Here is a 23,660-nt window from a genome sequence, read left to right as displayed (position 1 = left end):
ATGCCTTTCTTACTTCAGCAGCCGGATAAGAAAACAGAGAGCCTGATACTATTGTGCTATTTTTAGTGGTATGCTGGAAAAAAGTGAAATCTTACAAATACATTTGTATCTATTTCCTGGCAGTCTGATGAAAGAGAGCTCAGGTTTACACAGCACCAAAGGTGGAAACCAGCAGCCATGCTGTTCACACAAATAACCACACTTTCATTACCACCTTATCTTAAGAAAAGCTGAAAATTCGTAGCAATCAGCAACACCTCAACCTGGTCCAGTTACATGACATAAGCTTGAGACTTTTGACCCCTGCATGTTTGTGAATTGTGTCTTAGCTGTAGTTTGGGGAGTCTCCAGAGTGGGTGCAGCAATGCAAAGGAGAAATTTCTGTTCCCTTTGAGTGAGGCAGCAGTCCATGCAGCAGATGGAAGGAGATCCCCCATTCAAGCTTTAATGATTCGGTATTCAGCCAGGCACAACAGGGTTTTCTGGCATCAGCTCCAAGGATGATGACATGCTTGCTCCAGTTGGTTTTTCCTGCCTTCCTGCAAAGGTGGCTTAGAAATCTCAGCTGAACTTCAAGGTTTGCCTTTGTCACTGGTACGGCTATCTGCCTTCTGCCCTCTGTATTTTTTAATTTTAGATTCAATAGAATTTTCTCCATGTTCTTGGTATTGTTCTGACCCTGGGAACAGTGGAGGCAAAAAGGAAATGGGAAGTCTGGTTTGCTTGGATTAGAGCAGTCATGATCTGCAGGAAGCCAGTCCCACAAAAGAGAAGATGAGCTTGTGTCCAGGGTGGGCAAGGGACTCAGTCTTGATGAGGCCCCAGTGGGGACACCACACAGTCTGTACCTTGGCTCGCCCTTTGCTCTCTGAGGGGTGGAGAAGATACTACACGGATGCAGAACTGTGTCCAGTTTCTTTGCAGGAAAAAAAAAAAAAAGGAGTTTTTACAAAGAAAGAGGTGCCCTGTGATTTCACTATGGGGAATAGCTGTGGCTGAATCAGGCCTGAAATGCTCCTGCAAGGGATCACATTGTTTTGATCTGAGATACTTTTCTCCCCTGTGCATTCCCATCCAGATGTCTCCTCGTTTTTCCATGACTGCCTTGATTTTGATGTATGTTGAAGGAAAACTTTTTCCTCTCCTCTTGGAGAAGAGCTGGATTTATTCTGTCATTGAGAAATGGTTCACAGTGTTCTAGGTTTGTTGCATTTCAGTTAAAGAAAATGTGTGATCTGTGAACAGACTGAGTTTCCTCCCAGAGAAAAAATTTGTGAAATTAGATGGAGCACACTTAGAATGGAAGAGCTTTTTCCCACTTAGCTATTCCACATACATTGGCATGAAAGTACACCAGCAATCCAGTAGAGTTCTATACCTCAGTGTGGTCCATCAACTCTCATACCAGTGATTTATCAGGGAAAATATCATAGTTGAAAGGTTTCAGGCATGTTAGGTAGTACCTCTACAGAAGTTCTTGGCTAAGAAAGCCGTGGGAAAGACTCAGATCCAAAACTTTGTGAAAAAAGGATCAGATTCATGTAGTTGAAGATATCCCTGTTCACTGCGGGGAGGATGGACTAGATAACCTTTAAGAGTTCCTTACAACACAAACTGATTCTATGAAAATGTCCTTGCTTGCTTGTTTGCTTTCTGCACAGTGCATTGAAATTCAGATACTGAAGCAAGGCCACTTTTGGAGAATTTCTATGCCCTGTAGCGCTTCCAAAGTAGGGACTTGACCCCACATTTCTGATATACCCAGAAGCCAAACTGAAATCTTTGGGAATTTTTGATGAGCAAGGAAGGCTATACCTAGCTGTTGGGCTTGAGCTGGTTAAGGAGGAATACTTTTTCCATGCATGTGAAGTCTTTTTATGCAGACATCGGGAGAAGGAGGTATGTTTATACACTTTTCAGCCAACGCTGACAGATTGGCTTTGCGTGCAAACCTTTCCATTTACCCATGGAAGTTTGTGGCAGCAGGGAGCATTTTTTCATGGTAAATGTGAAAAGTAAACAGAAAAACTACAAGTTTCTGGTTTGGTTTGATTGAGATATGGTTTTTTCTGCATGAAATGACAACTTAAATCATATAATTGTTTTTAACATTTTGAGTCCCACAATAATTCTCTTAGTGGTTCATCAGTGGCTCTGATTAGTGCACACTGGCAGAGATCCTTACTTTACACTGACTGTACACTTTGGAGTCTGTTTTAAACTTGAGTGACCAGATTTTCACCACTACAACATGAAATCAGCTTCACTGATTTCAGTGGGGTTATCCCAATTTTCACCTGCTTGGGATTTGACCTCAGGACCCTGGAAATACTTCCGTATTAAGTATATACTTACTTAAAATTCACATCACTACCTATTTGTGTTTCCAAAGGCTGCACAAGCGAATTATTTTAAAGGAATACACTCAGTGTGTGGTTTAGACATGAGGATTTGGTTAAGGTTCCACTTTAGCTCAGGCTAACTATTTACCAGCTCCCCCAACACCTTTGCTGGCAACCTGAGGAGCAGGGCTGCAGGAAAAGTATTCAGGCTCCCAAACTGTTGGAACTTTTTCGATGTAAACTGAGACCCAAAAATCTCAAATGACTCATTTTCCAAAGTTACAAGTTTTTTTTCTCACTCAGCATTTCCAGGAGGTCTATCTGGTGACATTTTCTTTACAAATTATTGGAAAAAACACTTTCTGCTTTGTTTTTCATTATTATTGCTTGCTTTTGAGGTTCTGTTTCATGGGAAAATTCAGAATTGCAGAGCTTTTTTCCAAACTGGAATGACATGAAATTTCAAAATCCTTCTCAAAATGGAAGGCCTTCCTTCTCTCAAGAATTCTATTTATAGTAGGATGCCCTTTTTGCAGTCAGAGAGGGGTCAGATCATATTATGACTGTGTGTTCTAATGTAGTTTTAACTTATAAGTAAAATTAGGCCTGGATTGAAACTAGGTGTAAAGAACCTAAGTTCAAACAGTACATTTTTATAACCTGAAAATTATATCATTTTGAAAGGCAGAAATAGAAATTACTTAAATTAAATTAGGCATTTTTCCATGGGGTGATTTAAACATGACACGTGCTATCTTAAATATAGTCTGCAATCTTCTGTCATTTTAGCAAAAAGAAAGTTATTTATTTTAAAGGTAGGTATTTTATATCTAATGAAATTGAGTTTGCATAGCAGTGTATCTTCTGTGTTAGGTTGCTATCAAGATTTTAAAGGGCTTTTTCATTCTTGACTCAGGCACAAAACTCTTTCTCACGCTGAGGCACTGCCTCTCACACACACATTCACACAGAAGAGAATAGGCCCTTTTCTGTGGAAATCTAGCAGCCAAATAATTCACAAATAGTTTTCACTTATTATTTACTGACACAATCAAGCATAACTGTTCTAAATGAACAATTTGTCAAATTAAAAAAAAAAAAAACAAAACACACAAAAAACCAAAACAAAACAAAAAAACGGAAGAAGGGTTAAAGAATCCCATGATTTTGATTTACACAACAGATAAAAATTCCCCCCAGAAAAGTCAGAGACCTGCCAAGTAAATTTCTTGCTTTGCAATGATCCTTTAAGACACTTTAATATGCTTTTGCGAGGATCTGCTCTGGCCCTGGCACGAGGCATACCCCCCTGGCCTGTGTTGTTTCATACCCAGGAAGGTGATGCCTCTTGGCAGGGATGGCAGTGGCAAGGGGGCAGCTAGACCCTGGGTCCCAGCAGCCCTACGGGACTTCGCTTGCCATTCCCATTCTCCTTTCCTTCCAGTTGCATGTCATGGAGCCTTGCTCAGTCTTGCACTTTCCCCATGCTTCAAAACCACCCTGAACCCACTGAGGTGCCTGGAGCCCTCCCTGGAAAACCCGTACCCTACCAGCGTCCCTCAGCTGCCCCCAGTCTCAGGGCTACACAGCAGCAGCCAAATCCCTCTGCTTGCAGTGTCAGTACTGAAGCCCAGCAGAGGGTACCCAAGCATCACCCGCATGTGGACCCCATCACTGAAGGGGGCAATGGAGAAACAGCTGTAGTGGGGGGGCCAGCCCATTGCCTTGTTTTGGAGCCCCACGGACACCAGTGTCCACCTTTTGCTGAGACGTGGTGGGACACAGCCCAGCTGGGGGCCAGCACTGCTCCCTCCCAGCCAGGGCTGTCCCTTGGCTGCCAGCCCCACAGTGGGACAGCCACGCCAGCAGCCGGGCATGGGGGGTTCTGTCTCTGCCATTCAGCTCACCACAATGACCATCGCTCTTCCCTCATTATAGTGCCCTCAAGTACTGATTTCCTGAAGCCACTTCTTTTAAGGTCATGATGTGCCTTGTTCGAAAACTTAATAAGCTTGACACTGACCATGTGGACTTCGAGTGGGTTTGTAAATATTTGTATCCTCTGTATTATTCCTTTGATAGGAGACACTAGGACAATATTTCCCACATTAAAAGGCTCTTGGGGAGGGTTTAGGAACTCTGGACAAGCAAAAATAGTTGCCTGAAGGAAGAGGAAAAACCCTGGAGAATTACCAGACTCTTTTTTTTAAATTTTGAGACAAATGGACTTTTCAAACTTTGCCCTGAAAAGAGATCTGGTCATGACCTACTATAAATCTCATATGGCCATTTAAAGCCTTACAGTGCTCTGGTTAAACAGCATTGCACCAGACAAAACCTCCAGGGCATGGGGACATTGCTGCGGTTTTTCCCTTTCAAGCTTGTATATTGTCCCCATAACATATTGCCAATGTTCACAGGGCCAAATGAGACTGTGGCCTTTCTTTAATGTACTCAGAGCTCTTGTGTTGAGAGCCTGTGAGGTCAACAGGAAAACATGGAATGAAATCTTGCCTGAGTGTCGGTCTTTCCCAGGCTTCCTGGCAATTTCCAACTTCTTACCCTATTGTTTTCACTTAATAAGATAGAGCTTGTCCTGTGCTCAGTAAAAAATAAAAAAAATAAAAAAAATTAAAAAAAAGGAAAAAAAATGGTGAAAGAGCTAAGGCTCAGAAAATGAGCAGTTTTGTAAAAGCCTGGCAGATTCCCAGTCTGCTGAACCTAGTAACAAGCACACTCATTTTTCCAGTTTGAAACCTTTTGGTGGGAACACCCTTCATGCAAACACCTCCCAGGACTTGTGGGAAGAGCTACATTGTAGAGGAAAAAAAGAGTGCTGGTCTTCCAACGTGAAAGCTGTAACCTACATTTTTTTGAGATAAGGATGTTGAAAGGTGGAGCTCTGAGAAGAACCTAATTTTTGGTTCCTCCAGCTGTCAAATCATCCTCAGCTTTTCTCCTCCTCCTCCTGCTGAAGGGACTCACAGCATAGCACCTCTCTGCAGTAAAGCTGAAGATGAAAGCAGAAACTGCAGAGTTGTTTGTGTGGACCCAGAAAACAATCTGAGAAGACAGCAAAACCTAAATGCTCCTCTGAGATTATCACTCTCTAATTGATAGAGATGTACTGTGCCCTCTGGTTCAGCTTCTCTTTTTATACCATTTTCTGTATTAGCATGTTATCTACTTGTCAGGTGCCACCAAATTTTAACCTCAGACTGCTGATGTTCTATGAGTATTGTGTAAAAATATAAGTCTTTCCTAAATAATTATAAGGGATTTAATCTTGATGAAAAGCACCAAGTTGAAACCTGATTATCCAGGAGTTTTTCCCCTTGTGTTGCATGCAAGCACATCTGCCCCTCTCCTGCAGCCTTGAATTGTCCCCATGCATATTCTTTATGTGTGCAGACAAAGGGCACTGCTGAAACAGATGAGTGCCTCAGCATTCAATGGAGTTAGCTAATCTGAGCCAGTGCCACATAATTTCTAAGAAATGTATTTTATTATTTTCTTCTATTTGGTCAAAATGCAGCATTAACCATTTATCAAGAGCCATGACAAATTTCTGTCGTTATCTACTTTGTTTGCTGTCTTCTGCCTGTGTAAGGTCTTACAGGTTGATAAGAATAGGTAATTACCACAGACTTGCCCTACCTAAATTATTAGGGTTGTTTTTATGACCAAAATTCTGGTATCACCATGGAACAGCAGTAAATTGTGGATCTGGTTTGAATTGTTCATATGTCAGTCATTTACCACATCAGCCTTTTAAATATATTACAGCAAACTATGAAAAAACACTCTCTGATTAAATGAAAGAATATATGGCAAATTAATTCCCGCTGCCCCACATGGAGAAGGCATACTACGGTGTCACAATACCTTCCTTGGCTGCTTTGGAGTTGAGCTCCACAGTCATATCATGCATCAGTGTTCTTCTGTTTACCTGGAGGTTATCTGGAAAGCACTGGTGACTGCAAAATCCATAACTGCATTGACCCACCAGTCACTTCTCTGCTTAATCAAGAGCTGCAAAGATAAAGAGATGAAGTGTGGGTAGTCTGGCCAATGTGAAAAGGGACATCATGGAGGAAAGGTAAAATCTGGAAGGAGAAAAGATGAGCCTCAGTTAAGCTAAGAAATCCTACACTACTTTTTATTGAGGCCATACCATGCCTGAAAGAATAGATTTCTGATTCTGTTTTCAGATTGTATAGGCTGCAGTTTGAGTCAAAGCTTGGCTTCTGTGAATGTTTGGGATGTTCAAATGTACTTTCTACACCTGTGCTGAAAAAATAATTACCCCCCAAAGTCACACTTTTTTGCTTGCTTGTTTGTTGGTTTGGGGTTTTTTTTGTTAGAAGTGATGAGGGTTTTTTTAGAAGTGACACCAAGCTCACATGGCAACTGATTCTAAAATTAACAACATATGTTTCCTAAGCTGAGATGTAAACAGGGTTTGCTTAGTTAGGAAGTGATTGCCTTACATTTGTCTTGCACCTGGTAGAGATGTTGTTAAAGGCAGTATTGCAACCTTGAGATTTTTTTTAGTTTAATTGCTTACTGAGACAGCATTTTAGCAGCTTTGTTTTAATCTTGATATGGCCTTGTTGGGGATAGAGCTATTTATTTGGTTGCAGGGCCACATGCATGGGAATTATCTTATTTAAGTTACATACATCTTTAGTTGACGTGACTCATGTTACTCTCAGAATGAATAAGCCAGCCCTGTATACTAAAAATAAGCAAACAAATGTAAAACACATTAGCAGAACCACAACAAGCTAATTAACGGTGGACAACACAGTCATCAAATCAAGATCACAATCAAGACCCGAACCAATGAATCAGAGCTTTGAGTTTTCAAACAAACATATTCATTGCAGAAGGCAATCAGCCTTACATGGGAAGTTTGACATGAGATGGAACCACATCCAGTTGGTTTTGCATCAGGAAAAACTGAAGAGAAGCCAGTTTTGTGTTTCAACCAAGCTCCTCACAAACACTCAAGACATAAGGCCATGAGTAAGGCAATTGAAGGCTGTAATCTTTAGTCCTTGCCAGTGGGGCATGGAGGACTGGTGGTGTTGTGGTTCAGCCGGGGGGAGAGTACCCATCAGAGTGAATTCACTAGTGATGCACAGTTTATCAGTTCCTTCTCGTGTCACATAGTTATCATGTATCATTATTAATCGGCTCTCAGAGGTCACTCTGAAAATCAGATGCTGTTGCAACTTTTAAATTATTGATGCAACATTTATGAAAATACTTCTTGAATGATTACTAGGTAAAATCTACAAATAACTTTTGAAATAATTCACCAGTAGTAAATGATGGATTTAAGAATCTGTCATTTGTTGCTAGGATTGCAAGCAACACCTTTTTCCTTTTTTTCCTCTTTTGCCCAAACACCTGTGCATTCAAATAGTTGAAAAATAAAGAAGGAACCTTTCCTTAAAGGAAAAGCAAATGTTCAGACTAGTCCTTTCTCCCTAAGGATCTTTATTTCTCATGGTTGCTGAGCTTAATACTGGCATCTCCTGCTTGGTGATCCCAAGAGGTGGAAATGGTTCTCATAGCTCCATCCTTTTGCCTGCTTATTTTATTGGATAGATGGAGCCTTGTTTCCTGGATGTGGTCAGTACAGGCAGGTGTGCAGTTTGTAGATTGCTGCTGAATATACCCATGGCCTTGCAGGTGGGAACTACAGGTGAGGTGTGACACACCAACCACCTGCACAGTGTGTGTCCCTGTGACTAATGTCAACCTTTTCCTTCAGGGAAGGCACTTAAAACCCACACTCAGCAGGCACCACCTCCGCAGGACAAGCTAATAACCTCGGCAGCACATGGCATCTCCATGCCTTTTCTAATAATAGTGACTTCTTTACCCTAAGTTAGGAAGCTAACATGAATCGGTTCACAGCTTGCCCTCATGACTTTTAATCTAAGACCACAGTTGGCCTTTGGGCTTTTTATCAGACGGATTAAACAAAATTTTCCCAGTTCTACTTCTGAGCCAATACTTCTTAGACAATGTATCTCACAGCCCCTATTACTGTGCCACACTGGTAAAATCCTGCCATCCTGTAAAATCAGGGATGGCAACATGAATAATTAGTTGGCTCTATATGTACAGAATCAGGCCTATAGTTATTTTCTAGTTGTCTATACTGCTTTTTTTTGTATCTAGTCTAGCCCTGGAGAGTACCGAGCAAGTCTGCAAAGTTTTAGTCCATGAGATCATCCCAGTAATTCATTACTGCAGGCATTCTCTGTCTAACTTGAATTCCCCATGTTAAATAATTGTGATATTGTTACTTTAAAACCCTTGACAACAAAAATCAAAACAACCGTAAATAATCCACAGACATATGGAATTGTTTTGAGAAAGTAAATTACTGAGACTCCTTAAAAATGAAAATCTACCAAGGAAACCCCAGCAGCCTCTTTGACAGTCTGCTCTAAAACTTTTCACTTGCTTTGATGTTGTTTGTAATTTATGCTCCTCAGAGGCTCTTAGATGAAGGAAATCATCTATTTTAATAATGTGAAGCCTTCTTCTGGCTACCCGAGATGGGAATTCCTGCTCTGTTTCCTGTGCCTCTCTGACAGGGCCAAAAGGGGAAGGAGGGTTTAAAAACTGCGTAGCTGTTAGTGATCAGAGCCATGGCATCATCTACCATGTTGAAAAGTCTGCCCAAACATTACTTTTCTCTCACTGATGAGGTAACATGTTTAGGAGAGCTGTCTTTTAAAGATCACTCTCCACAGTGGTGTTATTTCACTGTATTAGTAATTCATAAGGATAGGTTATGTGGTGACAATTATAGTACAAAAGCAATTATTGAAATAGTCCCTTTAATTCAAAATAATTTTAATTACTAGTGATACCTGTCCTCTTTTTTTTTTCTTTTTCTCATTTCTAAGTCTCTTCATGATTCAAAAATTGCCACTAGGCTATCACCTCTCATAATTGCCATTCTCTGAGCTGAGTGAACAAAGGAAAAATTAAACTGGAGTATGTCAGGCAAGTAGAATAGGAAATATATGTTCCTGCAGGAAAGCTACTCTCCTCCTAATTACCCCGCAATTGCCAGGTTCAAAATGTAATTTATGAACAGCATAGATAGAATGGCCACATTAGTCCATTATTTCATGATGATCTTTTCTACTCTTGATTTCAGAAAAGAGGGATTTTGCAGCTGTTGGTGCATTGGCATTGTCAGCAGCTGCTCTGGGCAGTGATGCTAGACAACTGCACTTGAGAGATACTCCTAAAAAAATGTAAAGCAGTCTCCCAACAACACAGTTTTATTGAAGAAGGGAGGTGCTGTAAAGTACAGTGAAATAAATAAAGCATAACCTGATGGGCTGCCTCAGACACTGCTGTTCACATTCAGAAACAGATCCAGAAAGGTTGGAAGGAGAAGGAAGTTTTCCAGCCTGTGGATGCTGCTGCTGCATGTCCCACCTGCTGTAAAATACACCAAATGCAGCAAATGAGCCTAATAACACCCCCTGAGTCCATTTTACCCTGACAAGCATACAGTAGACTGCAAAAGGATAGAGTAGTGGGTAAAACTGCCAACATGTGATATGCAGCTGACACATTTCAGTTATAGTGTTTGTGCCCAAGGTCAAGTCTACACTTCATTCAAGTCAGGGCAGTGACTTATGTAGTCATCTGAGAGAGCTTTAAACACAAAACAGGAGGATGCTCATGACCAGGTGGAGCTCAGGAACCATTGGGTGCCCACGTTATCATGTTATCACATTAGCTAGCACCATAGTTTGTGGTGTCTGAGCTAGTCCTACATGGTCACAGGATGACTGAGGCTGGAAGGCATCTCTTGGGGTCATCCAGTCCAACCCCCTCTCAGAGGAGGATTAGCTAAAGCAGTTGCTCAAGGGCCATGTGTACTTGGGTCTTGAATATCTCCTAGGATGGAGACTTGGCAGGCTCTCTGAGCAACCTGTTCAACAGTTTGACCATTCTCACAGCAAAAAAAAAAATATTTTGTTATATTTAAATGGAACTTCCTGTATTTCAATTTGTGCCCTTTGCTTCTTGTCCTGTCAGTGGGCACTACTGAGAAGATCCTGGCTCTGTCTTCTTTACTTCCTCCTGTCAGGTATTTATCCCTCCCAGTCATCTCAGCCTCTCATCCTGTGAAAGATGTTCCAATCCATTAATCATCTTCATGGCACTTTGTTGGTCTCACTCCATGCCTCTGAACTGGACAGCCCAGACCTGGATCCAGGGAGAGGCAAGGGGAGAGCAAAAAAGTGAAAGGAAAGGCCAAGTGCAAAGGCAAACAGGAAAACTATCTTGCTGATTCTGAATGTGACATGTAAACCTCTTGAGTCAACAGACTGAGAGTTCAGTGGCTTCCAGCTCTACACAAAGTCCATCAGTATGTTTCCTTGTTGCAATCCAAGTCCATCAGGAAGCTTGCCCCTTCCCTGAGAAAGCATTAGGTTATATTGCTCAGGAGTGTCACTCCTAAGTATTCCCTTTCAGTTCCCTGCATAGAATGTTGAACAGAGCACTCTTAGGAATGGGAGATGCCTGCCCTGATTCATTCTTCCAAAGTCTTGTTTTTACTTTGCCCCTGAGGAATTGGCCATTTTTAATGACTTTTATGATTAATAAAACTGTCTGAAGGCCTGCTGGGGTCTTCAAGCTAGTTATCAACAAAGTCATCTAACTCTTTCCCCTAGTGCCTAAGCTAATGGCAAAGACCCAACACTTGATCTTTCTCCCCAAGCTTAAGCTTGCCTAGCAGCATTTAGAGTCATGTTGGGGGGGTAAAAAAAAAATCCCCAAGAGTTACTTTCTTGCTGCACTGAGAATGGAAAATCATACTCTCCCGGAATTCTGTCTGTCTCGTCTTCCCTGCAAAGCTCTTGTGCAGACTCTCCCACTTCCCCCCAGCTGTTTCCCAGCTGCAGGCAGGTGATGTGATACACTCCTAAAGAAGCACTGAATGTACATCCTCTCAGCTGGGCACTGAACTGGCTGCAGCACCACATGTTGACTCCAACACCTTTAATAGTCTTGTGCTGAATCACATTGCTAAATGTACATTCATTACCACTTCTCACAGCATATCCCAGGCCGTGCAATATCTCAAGCAGACAGAGGCATGTTTAAGATACTCCAGTAAGACCAGAATGCCAGAAAGGGACTATTACCCTGGGATCACAGAGAGAAAGAAGACAGCAACAGCTTGTTGTGCCACTGGGAGGGAGAAGCAGCACCAGTGAGCAATATTTCTCTTTGTCCCTGCACCCTCTCCCCACTATCATGTGTGCATTTCCTTTCTGCCCCACTGGGAGAAGCAGGGAGAGCAAAAGATGCATTTAAGAGTAGGCAAAGGTACCCCGGCATGCCTTAGTGATACTGTAAATTCATAGGAAACCTAAAAAGATGCATGGTGGTTAACAAATAACAAAACAAGCGAGATATGGATTGAAAGGTATATTGGAAGATATATTTTTAACTACATCAGGACACAGCATGATGTAAGACCAAATTTTTTTTTTTTTATTAAAACATCATACAGTTCTAGTGCTTTTCGTACTAGCTGGTAGCATATTTCACAGACATAAACAATTGATAACATCCTGCAGGAAGGTGCAGCTGGGGAGCCACTGAGTCCAGACACTTTGGTACCACATTCTAGATTAATACAGCAAATTAAATTATATTTACTTTGAAATTTATTTCTGCCTCCCCTCAGCATCTGTGTGTGCATGAACAAACCTCAAGTTTGCTTTCCATGGATGACATCTTAAAAAAAAGATGCAATTCACATTTGATTTTTCCTTTGAATTGTAAAGGGCAATTTATATAACTGCTCTTAACAGTTATATATTTGTGCATATCATATTTATTCATAGTTTTTCACAGGCTGTGTTATATCTGAGGAAGGCACAGCAAAGGTTACTAATACACACAGCTGTCTGCTTCAAAGTCCCTTATCAAGTATCTGCACACTGTGTTTGCTGGGTTACAGTCAGATCCTGATACCCTCTCACTAGACAGACCGTTCCTGCTCTTCAGGAGCACTTCTGGGTACTCTTATTCAAGCTGTAAAGTACAATACTACTAAACCAGAATAAGGGGTCAAGAATCTGAGCCAGGTCAGAATGGGAGGTTTTTTTCCCCCCAGTGGCTCAGACCCTGAAAACCTAAGACTGCACCACAGGCAAATACTCAACAGCTGAAAATTAATTTTAAACATCCTTTATTACCAGCTAAGATGTCAATAATATGTAAACAGCATATCCTGGGCAACTTTTTCTAAAAACATGGTAAAATGTTTGGGATGTCGCTGGAAAACTGGCTGTGCTTACATCAGAAAGGAGAGCAGAAGAACCTTTTAGAAGTCTTCAAATAATCTCAAACTAATTAGCTTTTAACATCCTCTCTGCTACAATTCTGGGCTTTATTAGCTGTTCTGCTTTGCCATTCCTGAGTCTGCCTAATGTCTTCTGAAGAACAACTATGCTTTTTTTCCAGGCATTTGTCATTTCTTGAAACATATAAAAGAGAGCACTTGGATTCAACTCGCAGACCATCTAAATGCTGCTCTGCATAGGGAGTGATATATACTGACAAGGAGTAAAAGTCAAATTTTCTTTATATGGTTCTTTCTGGTGAGCAAACCTACTTAAAACAAGCTCCTTCGCAAGGCAGCATATTGATTAGAGCTGACGGGCCGAAAAGACCTTTGGGAGACAACAGAGTATGGCTTGAGTCAAAGAGTAACACTAAAGCTGGCAGCAGCAACATTAAGAGTCAGTAAAACCTGAGAGAGTTTGTCTCATGCTGAAATTTATTGCACCCATTTGGACAGCCATTATGGTAGTTAGTAATTTTATCTGCACAAGTTCATCTGTATTTGGACTCTCAGAGCTTAGCGAGAGGTCTTGCAAGGCAGAACCATATCCAGGGCTCTGCTGACTGAGGCAAAAGACTGCTGTGCTGAAGCGAGGTGTGACTGTGTCTGAAGACTACAGAAAGCTGTTCATTTCGATGGCCAGCCACAACATGAGTTATGTGAACAGCATTTCTTAAATAAGGTGATGGTAGACCAGTGTAAATGAAGATATTCTAGTCTGCACTGCTGTGGTTTTCTTCTGTGGCTTGATGAAGCTGTCACTCACAAGCAAAAATTGCTGTTTTCTTAGATAAAAGTATATTTATACTTCATGTTTTAGCACATAAATGAGACAAAAAAAAGCAACACCCAGGCTAATTTCCAGAGAAGTGGTATCAAATTCCCCCGATGAGACATTTTGAAAATGGTGGGTTAATGCCACTCTACAGAATATTTTGCATTGTCCCTATGCCTAATTTCTGAAACTGCCATGACTGATGTTCCATACCTTCACTGGTGATCCGTCACAGTGCTTAATTACCTTTATCTTTCTAACATCTCTCTCAGCGAGCTGAAGCCTATCCTACCAAAGACCAAGCTGCTGGAATCACCTTCAGATTGCTAGTGGAGGATCAGTTCCTGAGACAGGTGGTACTGATACCATTGAATCTGACAAGGGATCAGCTTTTGATAGCGCTCTTATGAAACAGTGGAGTACCGAGTTAGAAGTGGATATAGGTCTTCAAATTGGCCACCATTCCCAGTCCTTAGGACAAAGGGAGAGAAGTGACTGAACCTTGAAAGAAAAATGATGAGGAGGAATCTGAACTAAACCTCCTTTACTTCCCATACAGATCAGAATGCACAAGGTGTTGGGCATACCAAGCAGACAGTTTAAGCAATTTTTTAGGATCTCAGATTCCTTCCAGTCAATCAAGAGAGGTAGGAATCTCTAGAGGGCACTTTTGAGTGCTGAAATGAGGCAGTAGTTAGTTAGGGGCATACAAACTGTATGCCTACAAACTCACTATCCTCCACCTCACCGGCCAGCTATATCACAGTCTGACCAAAAGGGTCCAATTCCCCCTTGGCTTAATTCTGCTGCATTCTTCTTTAGTCTTTTTAAGCCCTACACAATAGGCAGAATCCTGACTATATTAGTCACATGACTTATTTATCCACAAAGTGAGAAAAAAGTGAGAAAAAAGTGAGAAAACTGGCTTGGTTGAGGTCTTCAGGTGACCACCCAGCTTAAGTGACCCTAAAACACACCTTAGTCGTTATCACTCTTTACGCTTTGTGTTTCCATTCACTCCTCCCTAAATTTGAGCCTTTCTTTCCATTTTCTTCAGTTGCAGGTGTAACTTCCTACTTTTTTATTTTGCTGAAGCACAAGGATCTCTCCTTCTGTTGTCATATGTGACATCGAAATCTTCTGAAACAGAAATCCCTGTGGAGCTCTTCCTCTCTCTTGAATGGCCATTGATCCAGTAGTCTTCCTGCAGGTGGTAGGATTCAGCACCCTGAGTGACCAAAGATCCTGTGCATCCCTGTGACCAAAAGATCTTGTGTAGAACCTCATAACATCTTTATTTTCACATACATTAGCCCACTCTAATGAGACCCTCTGACAGCTGAGCCTTGAGCTCCTATTCTGTGTCTGACTTATCAGGCAAACCAATGAAATGCAGGCCTGTTTTTAACTCATGTAATGGGAAGTGGAACAGAGTTCATGTCTAGTGATTACCTTCTTTTGTGAGCACCAGTAATCACATTTCCTGTGGGCAAATCAACTCATGTTCTATTTGTAATTGTATGCAGCAACACCTGATGCAGCAAGGAAAGGAGCTTCTTCAAATGAGGAGGAGGGTAGGAGAGACAGATGGAAAAGAGGAAAGATTGGAAAGTAGAAATGTCCAGAATACACTTGCTTATTACAAACCATCAGTGAGTGCCAGAAAAACATTCAAAGCTTCCATATTATTGGATATGGAAAAAAGATGCCCGACCCCAATCTCAGCCACTAGTACTATAAGGAGTCCTTTTTCCTTCTTGAAAATCTGTCTAGGTTTCTTGCACCTTCTCTGGGCCTTTTGTTCTGATGTGAGGGCTCAGTTCCTAGTGGAGAAGACAAAAGGCTATGTCTTCCAAGAGAATCCTTTGAATAATGTTGCTTCTGAAGTGTAGGTATCACTCTTAGCCAAGATGAAGGAGAATCTTTACACATCATGGGCATTAAAGGTCAAAAAAAGTGTCTTCTACATTCCCTTTCAGATGTGTGATTCAAAGACACTGTCTGTTGTCCACCTAGAAGCATAAACTGGACTCAACCAGTCAACAGAAGGATCTCCATTAGAAAGTTCCTAACATGGCCAAACTAATGAAGAAAAGAAAAATTGAAGTTCTGGGGTACATATGAAGTAAAACACACAAAAGCCATTTGCTGTTGGTCTCAGGTGCATATCAGAAGCAGTGTTATATGACTGAATCTTCTCAACAACTTTATCCACTTACAATTTATTTCTGCCCTACCCTCCCTCCCTTCCTCTCAAAATAAGTCTGTAGAGACTGTTTCCTGATTTCACACATGAGCAGAAGGGTGGCTGTTCACAGACTATTCTCAAAGCTGTTCATCATTCTCCAGACCACTCATCCACAGCCATGTTCTAAAGGACAATATAGGACACATAGACTATGTCTGTTGGTTTTTTTCTTTTAAGTCACTGTACGTTGAGCTATTAAGAGACTAATTAAATGGCCAATGGAAAAAAAGACCTTATCACTCCTCTTCTACTAAAGAGTTAAGTTTCCTGTACCAGGGGTTCTCTCTGCTCATATTCAGCTGATGCAAGGTCAATGACAAACACACCGAGGAAGCCAGAGTTGCTTTATTTTTCTTGTGATCAGGTCAAATAAAACACTGCTGATGCTCCATTTATCTGGAGCGACAAGCAAACACTTGGCAGCAGAGGAAAGCAGACACTGGAATCTGGCACCAGGTTCCTAGCACAGCTGTCAGCCTGCTGACTAATCACTTCATCCCCACGTTAATGCTGCTGCAGGTCTACTGGACTCTTTATCTCAGATTGCCTGGCACATGCTCCTCCTGATAGAGCAATTTATCCAGAGATGTCACTACTAATTGTTCTGTAGCATTTTATTTTAGGAGGGGTTTCTTTAGCCAAGGTTTTTTTGGTGGTTTTCTCTTTCCTACTGTATTCCTTCAAGGTAGGAGCTGTGATTCTGCTTCTTCCATTATCAACCAGACCTTAAGTAGATGCACCTTGCCAGAATTAATTTTTGAAGGGTTTTTTTTATGTGTGTGTGCATGAGCTTCATAACTCATTTTTCTAAACAGCCTGTCCTATTAATTTGTTTTTCTTTGGTGACTACTCTGACAATTAAGCTGCAATTGCACAGTGCCCACCTGACTCTCCTCAGAGAGACCTGACTTACCTTCGGTTTGCATTATCAGATGATACTTGTAGTCTTGTCAGCACAAACTATTTAAGCAACTTCCAAGGACAGTGTTAAAATATAGGTAGAGTCTATGAACTCTGTTCTTGGCAGCTGTGCTTTATTAGCTGTGCTGTGTGAAGGTGGTGCTGCTAAGGTAATGCAGTGCTTTCACAGAGGCATTATATATTGTGACAAGCCAAACAACCTCCAGGACTCTCACTCATCCTGACTCCCATTTCATACCTCATCCATTACAGGAATGAGGTATGAAAACATTCTCTGTTTCCTAAAGATATTAAAAGACTCCTGGGAAATCGTTTACCTGGAGAAAGGGAAGCGTTCAGCCTCATTTTTTTGTGTTCAGGCCCAAACAGCAGACCATGGCATGGCTAGCTGTCCTTTCTTGTTACTGAATGATAGGTAATTTTTGCAATTCATAACTGTAAAGAACTCACACAGTTAACTGGTTCCATGCTCATGGTTATCAAAGGTATGAAAGATAAATTTGTGTTACTTTTATACTGACTTCAGAACAAAGATATTCAAGTGTCTTTTAAAGAGTAACGAAGGACATCTAACACACTGAACATAGGAGGCAATTTCGGTCATACCCAAAAGTATGACTGAGGTGGTGGCTGGAGCCCTGGAAGGTTCCATTGATTTGGTCATTCAGACTTGACATGGCAGACCTAAAACTAGAGCAGAAGCTCCTTACCATAGAAGCATAGAATCATGGAAGGGTTTGAGTTGGAAGGGACCTTAAAGATCAGAGAAGTAGGAATGGGATGACCTTTAAGGTGCCTTCCAACCCAAGCCTTTCTATGATTATACTCACCTTTAAATGTTAAGTACAGAACCAGCCTTCACACTGGTATTTTAAACCATGGAGGTATCTGGCTGTCCTCTGTGCATATTCTAGAGTTTATGGTATAATTTCCCTTTTCTCAGCATGATTTTGTCCTGAAACAAACGGATGAGGCCCACATTTATTCTGTAGGCTATCCTTATGATGCTATTTCTTGGCATTCTACAGTTGCCTCAGAAAATATCCCCATATGCTCAGTTACAATATTGGGATGGCCTGATCTGCAAGTCCAGATAGATTCCCATGGTAAGCATGTTTCAGATGTCTTTGCTGGAAGAGAATTTGAAAAACACACAGGGGCAGCAGCAAGAAGTGGGCATTTCCGTTGACTCTGTGATTCATTCACAATTATTGAGACAGGAATTCCCTACTGTGTGCAGGGGAGACATGCAATATCTTCAGTGCCAGGCAGCAGAGATAATTATACAGATCTTGGCACGATGTTCTCAGTCAGTGCTTTGAGGAAGCACCACGTAGAATTTGCTTCTCGCAACAAAGGGATAAAGAGTTTTCTGTAAAAGACGTTTGATGGGTTTTAGGTTGGCTCTAAGGGAAGAAGGGAAGGTGCTTCAGGTACTTTAATCTGCAATAAAAATAGTGGCTCTGCCAATAGAGCTCCTTTAAATCATTAAATATGTTTTCATCACTGAATTTGAAATATCATTTCAGAGTCTTGGTCAGATTTATTGTCAGATTTAAATCAGTGTAGCCTAATTGAAAGCAATGAAGCTATGACAGTTTATACCAGCCAAGGGAGTGGTGTCTCTTTCAGAGTATTGTTTTCCCACAGCTGGCCTTGATCTTTCAGACAGTGATAGATTTTCTGGGTATTCCAAATACTGTAAGTATTCACAGGATTTCATAGTATTTCTTAGGATTTCCTCAAATGTTTGTGACGTGTACAAATTCGGATGTCCTTCTGCATGCTTACCTCTCACTGTTGACAACGTGATCCCTAACAGTGTCATTTTTTTAATTCAAGTCAGCTCTTCTCACTAATTGTTGAATTCCTCTCTCCTGTGGGGAGTCAGAGCCACTTCATAGTTGCACAGTGCTTGATGGATAGTACCGTAGGGTGAAATTTAGAAGAAAAATAGTTTAGACGATCAGAGCTATGCAGATGACACTGGATAAGTAATGTCCCATCTCCAGACACAAAAAGAAATATAGCAGATAGTGTCTTACAGAATCAGTGAACTTTCTGATAAGAAAGCTCTGGATACAGTTTGTGCAAAGTGAAATAACACAGACCAACTGGAATCTAAAATATGAAGCGTTTTCCCCCTGCTTGATACTGGTGAGGTGGCACCTCAAGTACTGTGTTTGGTTTTGGACACCTCACTACAAGAAGGATATTTTGGTGCTGGAGCACATCCAGAGAAAGGCAACAAAGCTGGTGAAGGGTCTGGAGCACAAGTCCTGTGAAGAGCAGCTGAGGGAGCTGGAGTTGTTTACTCTGAAGGCTCAGGGTAGACCTTACTGCTCTTTACAACGACCTGAAAGGAGATTGTGGTGAGGCGGGCATCAGCCTCTTTTTCCACGCAACCAGCAACAGACAGGACAAGAGAAAATGGCTTCAAGTTGTGCCAAGGGAGGTTCAGGTTGGATATTAGGAAAAATTCTTTACTAAAAAAGTGGTAAAGAGAAGTGGTGGTGTCACCATCCCTCAAAACATTCAGAAAATGAGTAGATGTGGCACTTTGTGATACAGTTTTGTGAGCGTGGTGGTATTTGGTCAAAAGTTGGACTTGGTGATCTGGGAGGTCTTTTCCAAACTTACTGATACTATGATTCTTTGAGCATTTACATATTCTTTGTTGTGGCTGGAAAAGTATGTCAGAGGCTTACTCTGCTATGTTTCCCTGTCCGAGTCATTTTTCCAAGGCCTGATTCCCTCTTGCTTTGCATTCTTGACAATCATTCATACCTGTGTAAAGTAGGTATAAAGTGCCTTTATATTGTAACACAGTGAAGAACTGGAATCATGAATTCTTCAGCATCAGAGGAATTTTTCTCTTTTGAATCTGCTGAATTTTGCTACCAAATACTTGCAGTTTGGTAAAGAACTGCATCAGTTTTACTTGTACTTTACTTGTTTTACCCATGGTGTATGTCTGTGAGGCTGAATTCCTGCGATACAGCATATGCCTAGCTGCCTGGGAACTTCCTGTGTTCAGCCAGTGCTGAACACCATGATTTATTACCATGGAAATTAGTGCAGCTGTAAGCAGCAGCTTAATATGAAGCACAGAGCAGGACTCAGATCCAGTGTGATTAACCTAAAGAGGTAGCCTGAGGGTCCCCAAAGCAATCTGATTTGGGAATCTCTCTCCACTGACTGAACAGCAAACACTTGCACCTTCCTGCATAAATGTTTAAACCACCTTGGTGCCATTCAAAGGCTGGCCATGACCATGCAGCCTGATAGTGGCTAATGACTGGTCCCACCATAAATAACCTCTCAGGCTTCTCCAGGGATTGAGATGGCTCCACCTCTCAACTTGGATCACAAGTTAGTTAGAGTGGGAAAGAAGTACTAATCTCCCCAAATCACCATGTTTCTGAACCTGCGCATATGAGAAAAATTGAGGCTATGAGCTGTCTTGCAGTTCTTCCGAGGAGGGTCAGTTGTCCTTTGTGGACAGTGCAGGAAAACAAGCTGTTGGAGACTTGCACGGCATTTAGTTGCCCAGGTTCCATGTAGCCAGGATGATAGGAGATACATGATCAGAAACTTCAGATGGTGTGCTGGTTATTAAGTGATCTTATTACTGAACTTCTGGCAGCTTTACAAGGTATTTACTCTCTCCCTTAAGTCAGAGTGCATGCTCTGATCAAGAGCTTTAAAGAAAAGTGGTTCTTACCCAAATTGTTGTTTAATTCCTTAAAATAAAAATACATTTTCTATGGTGTGGTAATTAATTCTGGGCATAAGCCAGTAGCAAGATATGCACGAATGTTATGTGCCCCAGTCATTAAAATGTAAATTGGTTGACTGCATGATCTTGCTTACATCCTTCAGAAAGAGCAGTCCAGAATGAAAGTTACCAATTAAAAAAAAAAAAATGGTTTTTTTTAATAAAAATGCATGAACAAAGATATAACTGATTTTACCCTGGTCACTAAGTATAATGAGGATCCTTCTAAGAATATGCTATATTTAAAAATGGAAAAGGTAGAAGGGGGGCAGGAGACTTAAGCAGCATCAGAATAAATGGGAAAATATTGTAATGCTTAATTTGTAGTATATTGGCTACCATTAGAGCAGCAAACATAGATTTCCAGATGTTTGTGAAGGGTCCAACAGTTATATTTTATATCTATGGCTGCAGTAACAATTTCTATTCAGCAGCCTAGAAAAACATTTCATGTCCCAGCAGAAAAGAAATATTACCATGGGTCTTCTACCCCCTCATCTCCTATATAGCAATTCTGAATACTTCAGTCAATGCCAAATTAAAATGATGATTTAAAAACTTAAAAGCACAGGCACTAAGGGCAGGGCATAAATATGCAGGTGTTTTGTGATGCTGTAGAACTTTTCAGGCAACAGTCACAATGACATTGTGGAGAGGACTGGAAATCCATCACAGCTGGACAGTGTCAAAAGCATTCCCTAAGCGACACTGTCAGAAAAAGCAGTTACCTTTTCATATTCTCTTAAGGGGAAAAAAGAAAGACAAAAGATCAGACCCACAAAACCGATTCATAATTGCTTTTTTACAGCTCTTACTATTTTATTAGTAAGGGGTTGACTTGTTAATACAAGTGAGCAGCTTACATCTAGAGTTTACTGGGCAATCTGTACAAGTAGAAAGCTACATTGTCCCAAAGCTGTGTACAAAATACCAGTTTTCCTTCTCCAGGAAGGAAAAATTTTTTTAACAAGCTTATCAGCTGTTTCTGTTTCAGTCACCTCTTTGCCTTAATGATCTTATACAAATGGGAGCCCAAAAATCTTGTTTTTACCACGGCTACATGGGCAGACAAAAGATGTCATTAATAACAACAAGTTTTTAAAGTTTTTAACCTTTAATGCCTGTGCATGAAGATGGACCTCTTGCCTCCCTGGAGCGGGCAGGCACTTCTGCAACCAGGACTGTAGCACGGAGCCATCCTGATGGAGTACGAGCTTTTACTGTTGCCCATCTCTCTACCATCCAGTAGTTATGAGGATGGAAATAAAGCTCAAAAATAAAAATGGATGTCAGCTCCTCCCTTTCCTGTTTATTTGACTTGCTTTTAATTAGTAAGGTGAGATCACAGGTGAGATTTTCTGCACTGCCTGGCCCCGCTGTGCTTTAAAGGGTGCAGAAGGCTCCCCAACAGTGGCATAATTCCCCAGGCAACCAGAAACTGCTGCAGCAAGAAAGCCATAGGCAGCTGTGCCGCTTCCTAGCAAAAGGCAAGGGGATGCTGCAAGTAAAAGCAATGTTATGGGAGTCTTGGCTTGTGCAAGACAGGTGTTCCAGAGGGGAAAGGTTGGCATATGTTAGAGGAGGCAGGAAGAGGGCCAGAAAAGTGTGCAGCCATGGGGAATCATGGAGATGAAGCTGCATCTCTGATGGCCTGGCCTCTTTTCAAAGCCCCAGAAATTGCCCGTCATATGAGGCTTGTGTCAGGTGTCAGGTTTCAGTTTTCCGTAATGAAAAGCACTATTAGCAGGTAAAGACAATTCATTAGGTGCAACATAGCAGAACTGTAATTAATTATTAGATATTATTTCTCACAAAATGCATCTCCAAGATCACGTTGAATTAGCCGCAATATTGGACTGATGGAGCATAAACAAGGGTAATGATAAACACCAGTGAATGGATTTGGGAAGAGATGGTTATTAGGGTACCGGCGTGCTTCATGTGGGGTTTATTTAACGATCTCATTAATGAGCTGGAAAAGGAAGTGAATAACCATTTAATTAAGTTTGTATTTGATACTAAATTAGAAGTTGCTGCAGACACCTCCGAGGGCAGAGAAATAAATCAAAAGGAGCTAGAAGCTTGTGCGGTAAAGAAGAAAATGAGATCTGGTATGAAGAAAAAAAGCAAGCTAATCTCCCTGGAAGCAAATAATCTAAAATGTAGCTATCAGTGGAGGAATTCTGGAGAAAGCAGTGTCGAAAGAGAGGTAGGGGTGTTAATGGACTGTACATTCCATCACGGCTCTGATGTATGTTTACAGAAGCAACGTATCAAGGAGCAGAAAGGTAATAGCCGTTCATTTTAGGGCTCTAGTGAGAACCCATCTATAATGCTGCACTCTGTTTTGGGCACCCTGTTATCAGAGAGATATAGACGAATTGGAATGAGTTCAGAAAAGAGCTGTAAAAATGATCCCGTATCCCGGGAGATAATGACTTATGAAGAAAGATCAGAAGACGTAAATGTGTAAAGCCTTGTCTGAAAGATGACTGAAGTAGGGCAGAAAAACAGTCTGCAAAAATGTGAAAGCAGAAAGGGAGGAGGATAATTTATCATAGTAGCTATTAGTAATAGGATGAAATAATAAGTAACAACAATAAATTTTAAAAGGGCAACTTCAGGTTGAATGTAGGGAAAAATTTCTGACAGTGGAATTTGGGTTGGTTTGCAGAGAAGTTTCCCAAGGGTGAAAGTAAAAGCTGCATTCAAGTCATTTAAAATCAAATTGGACAACTCACTAGAAAATGCACCCTGCTATAGGGAACAATCTTCCATTGCCTGGGGAATAAGCTGGATGACTTAATAAGATATTTCACACTCGGGTCTTTATGACTGTGATATTTTAATATGCATGGTCAACTATTTCAGGAAAATATACATTTCTTCTGCTGCCAAGCCTGGAAATACAAACACTTGCATGCAAACATAACTTTTAAGAAGGCAAGTAGCTCTGCTGACAGCACTGCACTGCTGACATGCAAAAACACAAACCTGAGCTCTTCAAGTTTTTGTGAGCTGAGAGTCTTAGATCTTGAGTTGTCAATATCCAGATGGTATATACAGGTAACCACATAGTTTATGGGTAGGTGAAGAAGTGTGCAAAACAGAAGATGCAGGTTGGAAGCTCCGGTGAAGTTGTATAATTATGGTTATTTTTGTGGTTGTTGCCATTACTACTTATG

The 23,660-nt window shown here is 41.2% G+C and overlaps 1 protein-coding gene across 1 annotated transcript in view; it reads left to right on the top strand.

The window, feature by feature from the left end:
• AFF3 (AF4/FMR2 family member 3) overlaps positions 1 to 23,660 on the top strand; it is a 273,032-nt gene that overhangs the window by 203,542 nt on the left and 45,830 nt on the right. The gene's annotated exons all lie outside the window — the stretch shown is intronic.

Source organism: Empidonax traillii, unplaced genomic scaffold (assembly GCF_003031625.1).
Source record: "Empidonax traillii isolate 1590-97213 ecotype Southwest subspecies unplaced genomic scaffold, ASM303162v1 scaffold503:size689781, whole genome shotgun sequence".
NCBI lineage: Eukaryota > Metazoa > Chordata > Aves > Passeriformes > Tyrannidae > Empidonax > Empidonax traillii.
Note: the sequence above shows the minus strand (reverse complement) of the source record. Positions and strands in the feature narration are given on the sequence as shown.